We start from the raw sequence: 16,979 nt of genomic DNA on the forward strand, positions 1-16,979 counted from the left end.
CTATCAGACATAGGATTGGTAAATATCTTTTCCCAATCTGTTGCTTGTCATTTTGTCCTAATGACAGTGTCCTTTGCCTTACACAAGCTTTGCAATTTTATGAAGTCCCATTTGTCGATTCTTGATCTTAGAGCATGTGCCATTGATGTTCTGTTCAGAAAAAATTTCCCCAGTGCCTATGTTTTCAAGACTCTTCCCTACTTTCTCCTCTATTAGATTCAGTGTGTCTGGTTTCATGTGGCTGTCATTGATCCACTTGGAATTGAGCTTTGTACAAGGAGATGAGAATGAATTGATTTGCACTCTTCAACATGCTGACCTCAATTGAACCAGCACCATTTGTTGAAAATGCTATCTTTTTTCCACTGGATGGTTTTAACATTTTTGCCAAAGACCAAGTGATCATAAGTGTGTGGGTTCATTCCTGGGTCTTCAGTTATTCCATGGATCTACCTGCCTGTCTATGTACCAATACCATGCAGTTTTTTAAATCACTATTGCTCTGTAATAGTGCTAGACATCAGAGATGAGAGATGATGATTCCCATACAAGTTCATTGTTTATTGTTTATTGTTGAGAATAGTTTTTGCTATCCTGGGTTTTTTGGTTTTCTAAATGAATTTGTAAATTGCTCTTTCTAACTCTATGAATAATTGAGTTGGAATTTTGGTGCAGTTGCAATAAATCTGTACATTGCTTTCAGCAAGATGGCCATTTTTACTATATTAATCTTGTCAATCCATGAGCATAGGAGATCTTTCTATCTTCTGAGATCTTCAATTTTTTTCTTCAGAGACTTGAAGTTCTTGGCATACAAATCTTTCACATTCTTGGTTAGAGTCACAACTGAATATTTAATATTAGTTGTGACTAATGTGAAGGGTATTGTTTCCCTTATTTCTTTATTGGCCTGTTTATCCTTTGAGTAGAGGAAGGCTACTGATTTGTCTGAGTTAATTTGATATCCAGCCACTTTACTGAAGTTGTTTATCAGCTGAAAGAGTTCTCTCATGGAATTTTTGGAGTCACTTAAATATACTATCATATCATCTGCAAATAGTGATATTTGACTTCTTCCTTTCCAGTTTGTATCCCTTTGAACTCCTTCATTGTCTGATTGCTCTGGGTAGTATTTGCAGTACTATATTGAATAGTTAGAGAGAGAGTATGTAGCCTTGTCTAGTTCCTGACTCAAGTTTCACTCCATTTAGTTTGATGTTGGCTAGTTATTTGCTGTATATTGCTTTTACTATGTTTAAGTATGGGCCTTGAATTCCTGATCTTCCTAAAGCTACATGAAGTGGTGTTGAATTTTGCCAAATGTTTTCTCAGCAGTTAATGAGATGATCACGTGTTTTTGTTCCTTTGAGCTTATTTATATAGTGGATTACCTTGATGGATTTCCATGTATTGAACCATCCCTGGATCCCTGGGACGAAGCCTACTTGAGTATGGTGAATGATAATTTTAATGTGTTCTTGGATTTTGTTTGCAAGAATTTTATTGAGTATTTTTACATCAATACTCCTAAGGGAAATTGGTCTAAGTTTTCTTTCTTTGTTGGGTCTTTGTGTGGTTTAGGTATAAGCATAATTGTGACTTCATGGAACGACTTAAGTATAGCTCATTCTATTTCTACTTTGTGGAATAGTTTGAAGAGTAGTGGTATTCGGTCTTCTTTGAAGGTCTGATAGAATTCTGCACTAAAACCATTTGGTCATGGCACTTTTTTTGTTGAGAGACTTTTAATGACTGTTTCTTTACTTTAGGGGTTATAGGACTTTTTAGATGGTTTGTGTAATCCTGATTTAACTTTGGTACCTGGTATCTGTCTAGAAAATTGTCCATTTCCTCTAGATATTTCAGTTTTGTTGAGTAGAGGCTCTAGTAGTAGGATCTGATCTTTTTTTTTTATCTCCTCCATTTCTTATGTTACATCACTCTTTTCATTTCTGATTTTGTTACTTTGGACACTGTCTCTCTGTCCTCTGGTTAGTCTGGCTAAGTGTTTATCTATCTTGTTGATGTTCACAAAGAACCAACTCCTGGTTTTATTGATTCTTTGTGTAGTTCTCTTTGTTTCTACTAGGTTGATTTCAGCCATGAGTTTGATAATTTCCTGCCTGTTAATCCTCTTGGGTGAATTTGCTTCTTTTTCTTCTAGAGCTTTCATGTGTGCTGTCAAGCTGCTATTGTATGCTTTGTCCAATTTCTTTTTTGAGAGACTCAGAACTATGAGTTTTCCTCTTAGCACTGTTTTTATTATATCCCATAAGTTTGGGTATGTTGTTCCTTCATTTTCACTGAATTCCAGGAAATCTTTAATTTCTCTCTTATTTCTTTTTGACCAAGTTATCATTGAGTAGAGTATTGTTCAGCTTCCATGTGTAGTGGCTTTCTGTTATTTTTGTTGTTACTGAAGCCCAGCCTTAATCCATGATCTGATAGGATGCATTGGATTATTTCACTCTTACCTGCTGAGGCCTGTTTGATGACCGATTACATGGTCAATTTTTGAGAAGGTACCATGAGATGCTAAGAAGAAGTTATATTCTTTTGTTTTAGGATAAAATGTTCTATCGATATCTGTTAAATCCATTTTGGTTCATAACATCTCTTAGTTTCACCAAGTCTCTGTTTAGTTTCTATTTCCATGATCTATCTATTGATGAGCATGTGGTGTTGAAGTACCCCACTATTATTGTGTGATATGCAAGGTTGAGCTTAGTAAAGTTTCTTTTATGAATGTGTGTGCCCTTGCATTTAAAGCATAGGTATTCAGAATTGAGAGTTAATATCGGTAGATTTTTTCCTTAAAAGGAAGTGTCTTTTATTATCTTTTTTTATAACTTTCAGTTGCAAATCTATTTTATTGAATATTAAAATAGCTACTCAACCTTGTGTTTTAGGACCATTTGGTTGGAAATTTTTTTCTACCCTTTTAATCTGAGGTAGTTTCTGTCTTTGTCACTGAGGTGTGTTTCCTATACGCAGAAAAATGCTGAGTCCTGCTTATATATCTGGTTTGTTATTCTATGTCTTTTTATTAGGGAATTGAATCCATTGATGTTAAGAGATATTAAGGAGCAGCGATTGTTGCTTTCTGTTATTTTTGTTGTTAGAGTGGAATTATGTTTTATTGGCTATCCTTTTGGGTATTGTAAGAAGATTGATATCTTGCTTTTTCTTTGGTGTAGGTTTCCTCCTTGTTTTGGAGTTTTCTAACTATTATCCTTTGTTGGACTGGATTTGTGGAAAGATATTATTTACATTTGCTTTTGTCTTGGAATACCTTGGTTTCTATCTCTATGATAATTGAGAGTTTTGCTGGATATAGCTTTTTCTTTTTTTCTTAGTGTCAGTTTGACATCTGCCCAGGATATTCTGGCTTTTAGAATCTCTGTTGAGAAGTCTGGGATAATTCTTATAGGTCTGTCTTTATATGTTACTTGACCTTTTTCCCTTACTGCGTTTAATATTCATTGTTTTGTGCATTTGGTGTTTTGATGACCATGTGATAGGAAGAATTTCTTTTGTGGTCCAATATACTTAGGCTTCTGTGGGCTTTTTGTGTGTTGATATGAATCTCTTTCTATAGGTTAAGGAAATTTCTTCTATAATATTGTTGAATATATTTACTGGGCCTTTGAGTTGGGAATCTGCACTGTCTTCTCTACCTATGATCTTTAGGTTTGGTCCTCTCATTGTGTCCTGAATTTCCTGGATGTTTTGGGTTAGGAGCTTTTTGCATTTTTTATTTTCTTTGACTATCCTGTCAATGTTTTCTATGGTATCTTCTACACCTGATATTCTCTCTTCTATCTTTTGTATTATGTGATGATGCTTGTATCTATGATTCCTGATCTCTTTTCTAGGTTTTCTATCTCCAAGGTTGTCTCTCTTTGTGATTTCTTTATTGTTTCTATTTCCATTTATAGATCCTGGATGGTTTTGTTCAATTCCTTCACCTGTTTGGTTGTGTTTTTCTGTATTTCTTTAAGGGATTTATGTGTTTCCTCTTCACATCCTTCTATTTGTTTGTCTTTGTTGTCCTGTAATTCTTTAAGGAAGTTATTTATTCCCTTCTTAAAGTCTTTTATCATCATCATGAGATGTGATTTTAAATCAGAATCTTGCTTTCCTGTTGTGTTGGGATATCCAGGGTTTGCTGAGGTGGGAGAACTGGGTTCTGATGATGCCACATAGCCTTGGTTCCTGTTGCTTAGGCTCTTGTGCTTGCCTCTTGACATCTGGTTATCTCTGGTCTTAGCTCATATTGGTGTCTCTGACTTGAGCTTGTCCCTTGTGTGAGCCTGTGAACATGTGATCTTAGGTGTGTCAGCACTCCTGAGAGGGGCACAAGGTTATCTCCCAGGCACAGATGAAAACTGGAAGGATCCTGCCCCCAACTGCTCTGTGGCTCTCTGGCAGGTCCCTCGTAGGCCAGCTATTAAAGCAATAGTGGTGGTCTCACCTGTGATTTTGGGTATGCCAGCACTCCTGGGAGACCAACTCTTTCTGGGCAGGATTGAAGTATGGAGAGCTGTGGTACAGGGTTATCTCTGGGTCACAGATGGAAATAGGAAGGCACATCACTTTCTTTATAATTGAGAAAAAAAAACCTCACTGTGTATATAGCCCATATTTTCTTTACTTTTTCTTTTTTCTTTTGTTTTTCCCCCCTCTGTTGTGGGAAACTTATGCTCTTTTCATATCTTAGCTGCTGTAAACAATGCTGTGATAAACACTGATGTGCAAGTGTGTCTCCAATATGCTGAGTCCTTAGGGTACATACCCAGGAGTAGTATAGCTGTCCTATTGAGGCAGGATGTAGCTGTCAGTATCAGAGAAAAGTGTCCAGGGTGAATACTGAAAGCTGCTTGCAGATGTTATAGTGAGGGCCAAGGCTGTAATTAAAAGGAGGGTTCAGAGTTAAATATCAGAATTTACAATCTTAAGGAACAGACAGGTAAGAGAACTTATAACTAGGTTCTAGATGACCAAATTATATAGACAAGAGTAGAGACTGGTCATGGCAGTTAAGCTGGCCACATTAATCCCTTTAGACATGTAAGGCATTATTATTCTTTCATATATCTTTCCTTCCAATATGACTAGTTTTAACTGGTTAAATTATTAGGTGTTTTCTTTCTTTCTTTTTTTTTTATTAACTTGACTATTTCTTATATACATTTCGAGTGTTATTCCCTTTCCCGGTTTCCGGGCAAACATCCCCCTCCCCCCTCCCCTTCCTTATGGGTGTTCCCCTCCCAACCCTCCCCCCATTGCCGCCCTCCCCCCATAGACTAGTTCACTGGGGGTTCAGTCTTAGCAGGACCCAGGGCATCCCCTTCCACTGGTGCTCTTACTAAGATATTCATTGCTACCTATGGGGTCAGAGTCCAGGGTAGGTCCATGTATAGTCTTTAGGTAGTGGCTTAGTCCCTGGAAGCTCTGGTTGCTTGGCATTGTTGTACTTTTGGGGTCTCGAGCCCCTTCAAGCTCTTCCAGTCTTTCTCTGATTCCTTCAATAGGGGACCTATTCTCAGTTCAGTGGTTTGCTGCTGGCATTCGCCTCTGTATTTGCTGTATTCTGGCTGTGTCTCTCAGGAGCGATCTACATCCGGCTCCTGTCGGCCTGCACTTCTTTGCTTCATCCATCTTGTCTAATTGGATGGCTGTATATGTATGGGCCACATGTGGGGCAGGCTCTGAATGGGTGTTCCTTCAGTCTCTGTTTTAATCTTTGCCTCTCTATTCCCTGCCAAGGGTATTCTTTTTCCTCATTTAAAGAAGGAGTGAAGCATTCACATTTTGATCATCCGTCTTGAGTTTCGTTTGTTCTAGGGATCTAGGGTAATTCAAGCATTTGGGCTAATAGCCACTTATCAATGAGTGCATACCATGTGTGTTTTTCTGTGATAGGGTTACCTCACTCAGGATGATATTTTCCAGTTCCGACCATTTGCCTACGAATTTCATAAAGTCATTGTTTTTGATAGCCTTGTAATATTCAATTGTGTAGATGTACCACATTTTCTGTATCCATTCCTCTGTTGAAGGGCATCTGGGTTCTTTCCATTTTCTGGCTATTATAAATAAGGCTGCGATGAACATAGTGGAGCACGTGTCTCTTTTATATGTTGAGGCATCTTTTGGGTATATGCCCAAGAGAGGTATAGCTGGATCCTCAGGCAGTTCAATGTCCAATTTTCTGAGGAACCTCCAGACTGATTTCCAGAATGGTTATACCAGTCTGCAATCCCACCAACAATGGAGGAGTGTTCCTCTTTCTCCACGTCCTCACCAGCATCTGCTGTCACCTGAGTTTTTGATCTTAGCCAATCGCACTGGTGTGAGGTGAAATCTCAGGGTTGTTTTGATTTTCATTTCCCTTATGACTAAAGATGTTGAACATTTCTTTAGGTATTTCTCAGCCATTCGGCATTCCTCAGCTGTGAATTCTTTGTTCAGCTCTGAACCCCATTTTTTAATAGGGTTATTTGTTTCCCTGTGGTCTAACTTCTTGAGTTCTTTGTATATTTTGGATATAAGGCCTCTGTCTGTTGTAGGATTGGTAAAGATCTTTTCCCAATCTGTTGGTTGCCGTTTTGTCCTAACCACAGTGTCCTTTGCCTTACAGAAGCTTTGCAGTTTTATGAGATCCCATTTGTCGATTCTTGATCTTAGAGCATAAGCCATTGGTGTTTTGTTCAGGAAATTTTTTCCAGTGCCCATGTGTTCCAGATGCTTCCCTAGTTTTTCTTCTATTAGTTTGAGTGTGTCTGGTTTGATGTGGAGGTTCTTGATCCACTTGGACTTAAGCTTTGTACAGGGTGATAAGGATGGATCGATCTGCATTCTTCTACATGTTGCCCTCCAGTTGAACCAGCACCATTTGCTGAAAATGCTATCTTTTTTCCATTGGATGGTTTTGGCTCCTTTGTCAAAAATCAAGTGACCATAGCTGTGTGGGTTCATTTCTGGGTCTTCAATTCTATTCCATTGGTCTATCTGTCTGTCTCTGTACCAATACCATGCAGTTTTTATCACTATTGCTCTGTAATACTGCTTGAGTTCAGGGATAGTGATTCCCCCTGAAGTCCTTTTATTGTTGAGGATAGCTTTAGCTATCCTGGGTTTTTTGTTATTCCAGATGAATTTGCAAATTGTTCTGTCTAACTCTTTGAAGAATTGGATTGGTATTTTGATGGGGATTGCATTGAATCTGTAGATTGCTTTTGGTAAAATGGCCATTTTTACTATATTAATCCTGCCAATGCATGAGCATGGGAGATCTTTCCATCTTCTGAGGTCTTCTTCAATTTCTTTCCTCAGTGTCTTGAAGTTCTTATTGTACAGATCTTTTACTTGCTTGCTTAAAGTCACACCGAGGTACTTTATATTATTTGGGTCTATTATGAAGGGTGTCGTTTCCCTGATTTCTTTCTCGGCTTGTTTCTCTTTTGTATAGAGGAAGGCAACTGATTTATTTGAGTTAATTTTATACCCAGCCACTTTGCTGAAGTTGTTTATCAGCTTTAGTAGTTCTCTGGTGGAACTTTTGCGATCACTTAAATATACTATCATGTCATCTGCAAATAGTGATATTTTGACCTCTTCTTTTCCGATCTGTATCCCTTTGATCTCCTTTTGTTGTCTGATTGCTCTGGCTAGAACTTCAAGAACTATATTGAATAAGTAGGGAGAGAGTGGGCAGCCTTGTCTAGTCCCTGATTTTAGTGGGATTGCTTCAAGTTTCTCTCCATTTAGTTTAATGTTAGCAACTGGTTTGCTGTATATGGCTTTTACTATGTTTAGGTATGGGCCTTGAATTCCTATTCTTTCCAGGACTTTTATCATGAAGGGGTGTTGAATTTTGTCAAATGCTTTCTCAGCATCTAATGAAATGATCATGTGGTTCTGTTCTTTCAGTTTGTTTATATAATGGATCACATTGATGGTTTTCCGTATATTAAACCATCCCTGCATGCCTAGGATGAAGCCTACTTGATCATGGTGGATGATTGTTTTGATGTGCTCTTGAATTCGGTTTGCCAGAATTTTATTGAGTATTTTTGCGTCGATATTCATAAGGGAAATTGGTCTGAAGTTCTCTTTCTTTGTTGTGTCTTTGTGTGGTTTAGGTATAAGAGTAATTGTGGCTTCGTAGAAGGAATTCGGTAGGGCTCCATCTGTTTCAATTTTGTGGAATAGTTTGGATAATATTGGTATGAGGTCTTCTATGAAGGTTTGATAGAATTCTGCACTAAACCCGTCTGGACCTGGGCTCTTTTTGGTTGGGAGACCTTTAATGACTGCTTCTATTTCCTTAGGAGTTATGGGGTTGTTTAACTGGTTTATCTGTTCCTGATTTAACTTCGATACCTGGTATCTGTCTAGGAAATTGTCCATTTCCTGAAGATTTTCAAATTTTGTTGAATATAGGTTTTGATAGTAAGATCTGATGATTTTTTGAATTTCCTCTGAATCTGTAGTTATGTCTCCCTTTTCATTTCTGATTTTGTTAATTTGGACGCACTCTCTGTGTCCTCTCATTAGTCTGGCTAAGGGTTTATCTATCTTGTTGATTTTCTCAAAGAACCAACTTTTGGTTCTGTTGATTCTTTCTATGGTCCTTTTTGTTTCTACTTGGTTGATTTCAGCTCTGAGTTTGATTATTTCCTGCCTTCTACTCCTCCTGGGTGTATTTGCTTCTTTTTGTTCTAGAGCTTTTAGGTGTGCTGTCAAGCTGCTGACATATGCTCTTTCCTGTTTCTTTCTGCAGGCACTCAGCGCTATGAGTTTTCCTCTTAGCACAGCTTTCATTGTGTCCCATAAGTTTGAGTATGTTGTATCTTCATTTTCATTAAATTCTAAAAAGTTTTTAATTTCTTTCTTTATTTCTTCCTTGACCAGGTTATCATTGAGTAGAGCATTGTTCAATTTCCACGTATATGTGGGCATTCTCCCCTTACTGTTATTGAAGACCAGTTTTAGGCCGTGGTGGTCCGATAGCACGCATGGGATTATTTCTATCTTTCTGTAGCTGTTGAGGCCCGTTTTTTGACCAATTATATGGTCAATTTTGGAGAAAGTACCATGAGGAGCTGAGAAGAAGGTATATCCTTTTGCTTTAGGATAGAATGTTCTATAAATATCCGTTAAGTCCATTTGGCTCATGACTTCTCTTAGTCTGTCGACATCACTGTTTAATTTCTGTTTCCATGATCTGTCCATTGATGAGAGTGGGGTGTTGAAATCTCCCACTATTATTGTGTGAGGTGCAATGTGTGTTTTGAGCTTTAGTAAGGTTTCTTTTACGTATGTAGGTGCCCTTGTATTTGGGGCATAGATATTTAGGATTGAGAGTTCATCTTGGTGGATTTTTCCTTTGATGAATATGAAGTGTCCTTCCTTATCTTTTTTGATGACTTTTAGTTGGAAATTGATTTTATTTGATATTAGAATGGCTACTCCAGCTTGCTTCTTCTGACCATTTGCTTCGAAAGTTGTTTTCCAGCCTTTCACTCTGAAGTAGTGTCTGTCTTTGTCTCTGAGGTGTGTTTCCTGTAGGCAGCAGAATGCAGGGTCCTCATTGCATATCCAGTTTGTTAATCTATGTCTTTTTATTGGGGAGTTGAGGCCATTGATATTGAGAGATATTAAGGAATAGTGATTATTGCTTCCCTTTATATTCATATTTGAATGTGAGGTTATGTTTGTGTGCTTTCATTCTCTTTGTTTTGTTGCCAAGACGATTAGTTTCTTGCTTCTTCTAGGGTATAGCTTGCCTCCTTATGTTGGGCTTTACCATTTATTATCCTTTGTAGTGCTGGATTTGTAGAAAGATATTGTGTAAATTTGGTTTTGTCATGGAATATCTTGGTTTCTCCATCAATGTTAATTGAGAGTTTTGCTGGATACAGTAACCTGGGCTGGCATTTATGTTCTCTTAGGGTCTGTATGACATCAGTCCAGGATCTTCTGGCCTTCATAGTTTCTGGCGAAAAGTCTGGTGTGATTCTGATAGGTCTCCCTTTATATGTTACTTACTTTTTCCCTTTTTCCCTTACTGCTTTTAATATTCTTTCTTTATTTTGTGCGTTTGGTGTTTTGACAATTATGTGACGGGAGGTGTTTCTTTTCTGGTCCAATCTGTTTGGAGTTCTGTAGGCTTCTTGTATGTCTATGGGTATCTCTTTTTTTAGGTTAGGGAAGTTTTCTTCTATGATTTTGTTGAAGATATTTACTGGTCCTTTGAGCTGGGAGTCTTCACTCTCTTCTATACCTATTATCCTTAGGTTTGATCTTCTCATTGAGTCCTGGATTTCCTGTATGTTTTGGACCAGTAGCTTTTTCCACTTTACATTATCTTTGACAGTTGAGTCAATGATTTCTATGGAATCTTCTGCTCCTGAGATTCTCTCTTCCATCTCTTGTATTCTGTTGGTGAAGCTTGTATCTACAGCTCCTTGTCTCTTCTTTTGGTTTTCTATATCCAGGGTTGTTTCCATGTGTTCTTTCTTGATTGCTTCTATTTCCATTTTTAATTCCTTCAACTGTTTGATTGTGTTTTCCTGGAATTCTTTCAGGGATTTTTGTGATTCCTCTCTGTAGGCTTCTACTTGTTTATTAATGTTTTCCTGTGTTTCCCTAAGTGTGTTCATGTCTTTCTTGAAGTCCTCCAGCATCATGATCAAATATGATTTTGAAACTAGATCTTGCTTTTCTGGTGTGTTTGGATATTCCACGTTTGTTTTGGTGGGAGAATTGAGCTCCGATGATGGCATGTAGTCTTGGTTTCTGTTGCTTGGGTTCCTGCGCTTGCCTCTCGCCATCAGATTATCTCTAGTGTTACTTTGTTCTGCTATTTCTGACAGTGGCTAGACTGTCCTATAAGCCTGTGTGTCAGGAGTGCTGTAGACCTGTTTTCCTCTCTTTCAGTCAGTTATGGGGACAGTGTGTTCTGCTTTCGGGCGTGTAGTTTTTCCTCTCTACAGGTCTTCAGCTGTTCCTGTGGGCCTGTGTCTTGAGTTCATGAGGCAGCTTTCTTGCAGCAGAAAATTTGGTCTTACCTGTGGTCCCGAGGCTAAGGTTCGCTCGTGGGGTGCTGCCCAGGGGCTCTCTGCAGCGGCAGCAACCAGGAAGACCTGTGCCGCCCCTTCCGGGAGCTTCAGTGCACCAGGGTTCCAGATGGTCTTTGGCTTTTTCCTCTGGCGTCCGAGATGTGTGTGCAAGGAGCAGTCTCTTCTGCTTTCCCAGGCTTGTCTGCCTCTCTGAAGGTTTAGCTCTCCCTCCCACGGGATTTGGGTGCAGAGAACTGTTTATCCGGTCTGTTTCTTTCATGTTCCGGTGGTGTCTCAGGCAGGTGTCCTGCCGCTCCTGGGCCCTCCCCCACGGGAGCCCAGAGGCCTTATACAGTTTCCTCTTGGGCCAGGGATGTGGGCAGGGGTGAGCAGTGTTGGTGGTCTCTTCTGCTCTGCAGCCTCAGGAGTGCCCACCTGACCAGGCGGTTGGGTCTGTCTCTCACTGGGTCTGGGAGCAAAGAGCTGCTGCGGGCCGGGATCCGCGGGTGTGGGACTTCCGGTAAAACTATTAGGTGTTTTCTAACAAGCCTACACTCCCTTCTGGAGAGACGCCAGACTACATTGTATACAAGGAGCAATATAGGAGATAACCCAAACATATTATTAACTTATACCTCAATTTTGAAGCAATTCCTTCTTTTCCTAATGCTTTCATATATTCTAGTCTTATAGTAAGGTCTTTGATTATTTTGAGTTTCTTTTTATGCAAATCGAGACAATGATTGTTAAAGATACTCTTTTCTTCTCTCTCTGTCTCTCTCTCTCTCTCTCTCTCTCTCTGTGTGTGTGTGTGTGTGTGTGTGTGTGTGTGTGTGTGTGTGTATGGTATTTGCCAAAAGTCAGCATTGGTAGCTGCATGGGTTTGTATTTGGGTATGTAAATTAATCTTTAAGTCCAAACAGTGGGTTAATGTGAGCATTTCTCATGAACAATTTCATATATATTTCTACATTTGAAGCTGTCACTTCTCCTATGAAATTGATTCCATCTTCAATGTTGGAAGGGATTTTTTTTGTCACATTAATATAATTAATTCTTCTCATCTTTGACCACTTTAAAAAGACTAGAGATTTTTTTCATCTACTTAGAAAGAATCTCATTTATTTCTACACATGTGCCTGCTCCAAGTGGTAGTTTGCAGGTGTGGAATCAAGGACTGTTCCCGGATAGCTTGAAACCCACACCAGGATACAGGACAGGGTCCTGCTGGATGCTATTGTCAGGAAGAAAAATCTTCCATGTCCAATGTCACCCTGCATTCTCTAAAAAGAGAGAATCACTGAACCTGGAAGAGTGCCTTCAACTAAAACAATTCTCTTCTGCCCTCTCCTGGCAAATATACAAATCACAGGCACTATCAAAGCAGAGACAGCAAAGAGCGATTCTGAGACAGTGTCAGTGACAAAGCCAGGAGCACAGCAGTGTCCACAGGGTGCTGTTATCTGTGGAGAGAGATTAGGATGTATGTAGTTGAAGCTCTCTTTGGTTCTGTTGTTAAATAATGGCAGGAGGTGCTAGAAATGACAAAAATGATCCATGGAGGAGGGAAGGGTGCAAGGATTTAGGATTCAGAAGCAGTTCCAGTCAATCCAACGCACAAATGTAATTTTAATCAGATTCAGAATTAGACACACACAGACACAAAAAAAATCATGTGCTACCTGTAACATTATCAACTGTAGTAACAGCAATAGAATGGGTCAGTGCACCCTTCATGCCAGAGTCACTGGGACACTGCCTGGGAAGGACAGAGTTCTGAGTGTAGGTGTCGGTACACTTTGAGAATAACATCACATGACACATACATGCAATTGTACCTATGGGTGCACACATGTGTGTGCGTACACACAAACACACAGAAAAATAATAAAAATAAATTTTAAAAAACAAAAATAGATGTAGTTTTGCTCAGTATTTATTAGTATATGCCATTTCCTTTAAAAAATTTTCTACACAAGTTATATGATAATTAGTGACCAATCCACTTGACACTTTTATTTAGTGTTGATAGTGGCTTTTTTCTTTTTTTCTTTTTCTTTTACTTATATCATGTTTTTAAATTTCATATTCTTCCCCTCCCCAAAGTCCTTCTCAATCCTCTCCCTGTCACTACCCACTGAACTTTAAGTCTTTCTTTAAAAAAACAAACAAGAACCGGTAGATAGGGGCACTGGAGCTGCAGGCCCCCTGAGCCTGAGACACCACTAGAAACTGAAGGGACCAACCAGATAAACAGTTCTCTGCACCCAAATCCCGTGGGAGGGAGAGCTAAACCTTAAGAGAGGCAGACACACCTGGGAAACCAGAAGAGACTACACTCTCCCCACATTTCTGACACCAGAGAAAAAAAAAATGCCATCTGGGACCCTGGTGCACAGGGGCTCGCAGAAAGGGCAGCGCAGGTCCTCCTGGTTTCTGCCCTCATGGAGAGCTCATAAGCAAAACCCCACGAGCAAACTTGAGCCTCAGGACCACAGGTAAGACCAATTTTCTGCTCCAAGTGACCTGCCTGGTGAACTCAGAACACAGGCCCACAGGAACAGCTGAAGACCTGTAGAAAGGAAAACTACAGGCCTGAAAGCAGAACACTCTATTCCCATAACTGGCTGAAAGAAAACAGGGAAACAGGTCTACAGCACTCCTGACACACAGGCTTATAGGACGGTCTAGCCACTGTCAAAAATAGCAGAACAAAGTAACAATAGAGATAATCTGATGGTGAGACGCAAGCGCAGGAACCCAAGCAACAGAAACCAAGACTACATGGCATCATCGGAGCCCAATTCTCCCACCAAAGCAAACACGGAATATCCAAACACACGAGAAAAGCAAGATCTAGAATTAAAATCATATTTGATCATGATGCTGCAGGACTTCAAGAAAGACATGAAGAACTCCCTTAGAGAAACGCAGGAAAACATAAATAAACAAGTAGAAGCCTATACAGAGGAATCACAAAAACCCCTGAAAGAGTTCCAGGAAAACACAATCAAACAGTTGAAGGAATTCAAAATGGAAAGAGAAGCAATGAAGAAAGAACACAGGGAAACAACCCGGGATATAGAAAACCAAAGGAAGAGACAAGAAGACGTAGATACAAGCATCACCAACAGAATACAAGAGATAGAAGAGAGAATCTCAGGAGCAGAAGACTCCATAGAAATCATTGACTCAACTGTCAAAGATAATGTAAAGCGGAAAAAGCTACTGGTCCAAAACATACAGGAAATCCAGGACTCAATGAGAAGATCAAACCTAAGGATAATAGGTAAAGAAGAGAGTGAAGACTCCCAGCTCAAAGAACCAGTAAATATCTTCAACAAAATCATAGAAGAAAACTTCCCTAACCTGAAAAGAGATACCCATAGGCATACAAGAAGCCTACAGAACTCCAAATACATTGGACCAGAAAAGAAACACCTCCCGACACATAATAGTCAAAACACCAAATGCACAAAATAAAGAAAGAATATTAAAAGCAGTAAGGGAAAAATGTCAAGTAACATATAAAGGCAGACCTATCAGAATCACACCAGACTTTTCGCCAGAGAATATGAAAGACAGAAGATCCTGGACAGATGTCATACAGACCCTAAGAGAACACAAATGCCAGCCCAGGTTACTGTATCCTGCAAAACACTCAATTAACATAGACGGAGAAACCAAGATATTCCATGACAAAACCAAATTTACACAATATCTTTCTACAAATCCAGCACTACAAAGGATAATAAATGGTAAAGCCCAACGTAAGGAGGCAAGCTACACCCTAGAAAAAGCAAGAAACTAATCGTTTTGGCAACAAAACAAAGAGAAAAAAAGCACAAAAACATAACCTCACATCCAAATATGAATATAACAGGAAGCAATAATCACTATTCCTTAATATCTCTCAACATCAATGGTCTCAACTCCCCAATAAAAAGACATAGATTAACAAACTGGATATGCAATGAGGACCCTGCCTTCTGCTGCCTACAGGAAACACACCTCAGAGACAAAGACAGACACTACTTCAGAGTGAAAGGCTGGAAAACAACTTTCCAAGCAAATGGTCAGAAGAAGCAAGCTGGAGTAGCCATCTAATATTAAATAAAATCAATTTTCAACTAAAAGTCATCAAAAAAGATAAGGAAGGACACTTCATATTCATCAAAGGAAAAATCCACCAAGATGTACTCTCAATCCTAAATATCTATGCTCCAAGTACAAGGGCACCTACATATGTAAAAGAAACCTTACTAAAGCTCAAAACACACATTGTACCTCACACAATAATAGTAGGAGATTTCAACACCCCACTCTCATCAATGGACAGATCATGGAAACAGAAATTAAACAGAGATGTAGACAGAGTAAGAGAAGTCATGAACCAAATGGACTTAACAGATATTTATAGAACATTCTATCCTAAAGCAAAAGGATATACATTCTGCTCAGCTCCTCATGGTACTTTCTCCAAAACTGACCATATAATTGGTCAAAAAAACGGGCCTCAACAGGTACAGAAAGATAGAAATAATCCCATGCGTGCTATCAGACCACCATGGCCTAAAGCTGGTCTTCAATAACAATAAGGGAAGAACGCCCACATATACGCGGAAGTTGAACAATGCTCTACTCAACGATAACCTGGTCAAGGAAGGAATAAAGAAAGAAATTAAAGACTTCTTAGAATTTAATGAAAACGAAGATACAACATACCCAAACTTATGGGACACAATGAAAGCTGTGCTAAGAGGAAAACTCATAGTTCTGAGTGCCTGCAGAAAGAAATAGGAGAGAGCATATGTCAGCAGCTTGACAGCACACCTAAAAGCTCTAGAACAAAAAGAAGCAAATACACCCAGGAGGAATAGAAGACAGGAAATAATCAAACTCTGAGCTGAAATCAGCCAAGTAGAAACAAAAAGGACCATAGAAAGAATCAACAGAACCAAAAGTTGGTTCTTTGAGAAAATCAACAAGATAGATAAACCCTTAGCGAGACTAATGAGAGGACACAGAGAGTGTGTCCAAATTAACAGAATCAGAAATGAAAAGGGAGACATAACTACAGAATCAGAGGAAATTAAAAAAAATCAGATCCTACTACAAAAGCCTATATTCAACAAAACTTGAAAATCTGCAGGAAATGGACAATTTTCTAGACAGATACCAGGTACCGAAGTTAAATCAGGAACAGATAAACCATTTAAACAACCCCATAACTGCTAACGAAATAGAAGCAGTGATTAAAGGTCTCCCAAACAAAAAGAGCCCAGGTCCAGACAGGTTTAGTACAGAATTCTATCAGACCTTCATAGAAGACCTCATACCAATACTATCCAAACTATTCCACAAAATTGAAACAGATGGAGCACTACCGAATTCCTTCAATGAAGCCACAATTACTCTTATACCTAAACCACACAAAGACCCAACAAAGAAAGAAAACTTCAGACCAATTTCCCCTTTGAATATCGATGCAAAAATACTCAATAAAATTCGGGCAAACGGAATCCAAGAGCACATCAAAACAATCATCCACCATGATCAAGTAGGCTTCATCCCAGGCATGCAGGGATGGTTTAATATACGGAAAACCATCAATGTGATCCATTATATAAACAAACTGAAAGAACAAAACCACATGATCATTTCATTAGAGGCTGAGAAAGCATTTGAAAAAATTCAACACCCCTTCATGATAAAAGTCCTGGAAAGAATAGGAATTCAAGGCCCATACCTAAACATAGTAAAAGCCATATACAGCAAACCAGTTGCTAACATTAAGCTAAATGGAGAGAAACTTGAAGCAATCCCACTAAAATCAGGGACTGGACAAGGCTGCCACTCTCTCCCTACTTATTCAATATAGTTCCTGAAGTCCTAGCCAGAGCAATCAGA

The sequence above is a fragment of the Rattus norvegicus genome, chromosome 3 (genome assembly GCF_036323735.1).
Source record: "Rattus norvegicus strain BN/NHsdMcwi chromosome 3, GRCr8, whole genome shotgun sequence".
In the NCBI taxonomy this organism is placed as follows: Eukaryota; Metazoa; Chordata; class Mammalia; order Rodentia; family Muridae; genus Rattus; species Rattus norvegicus.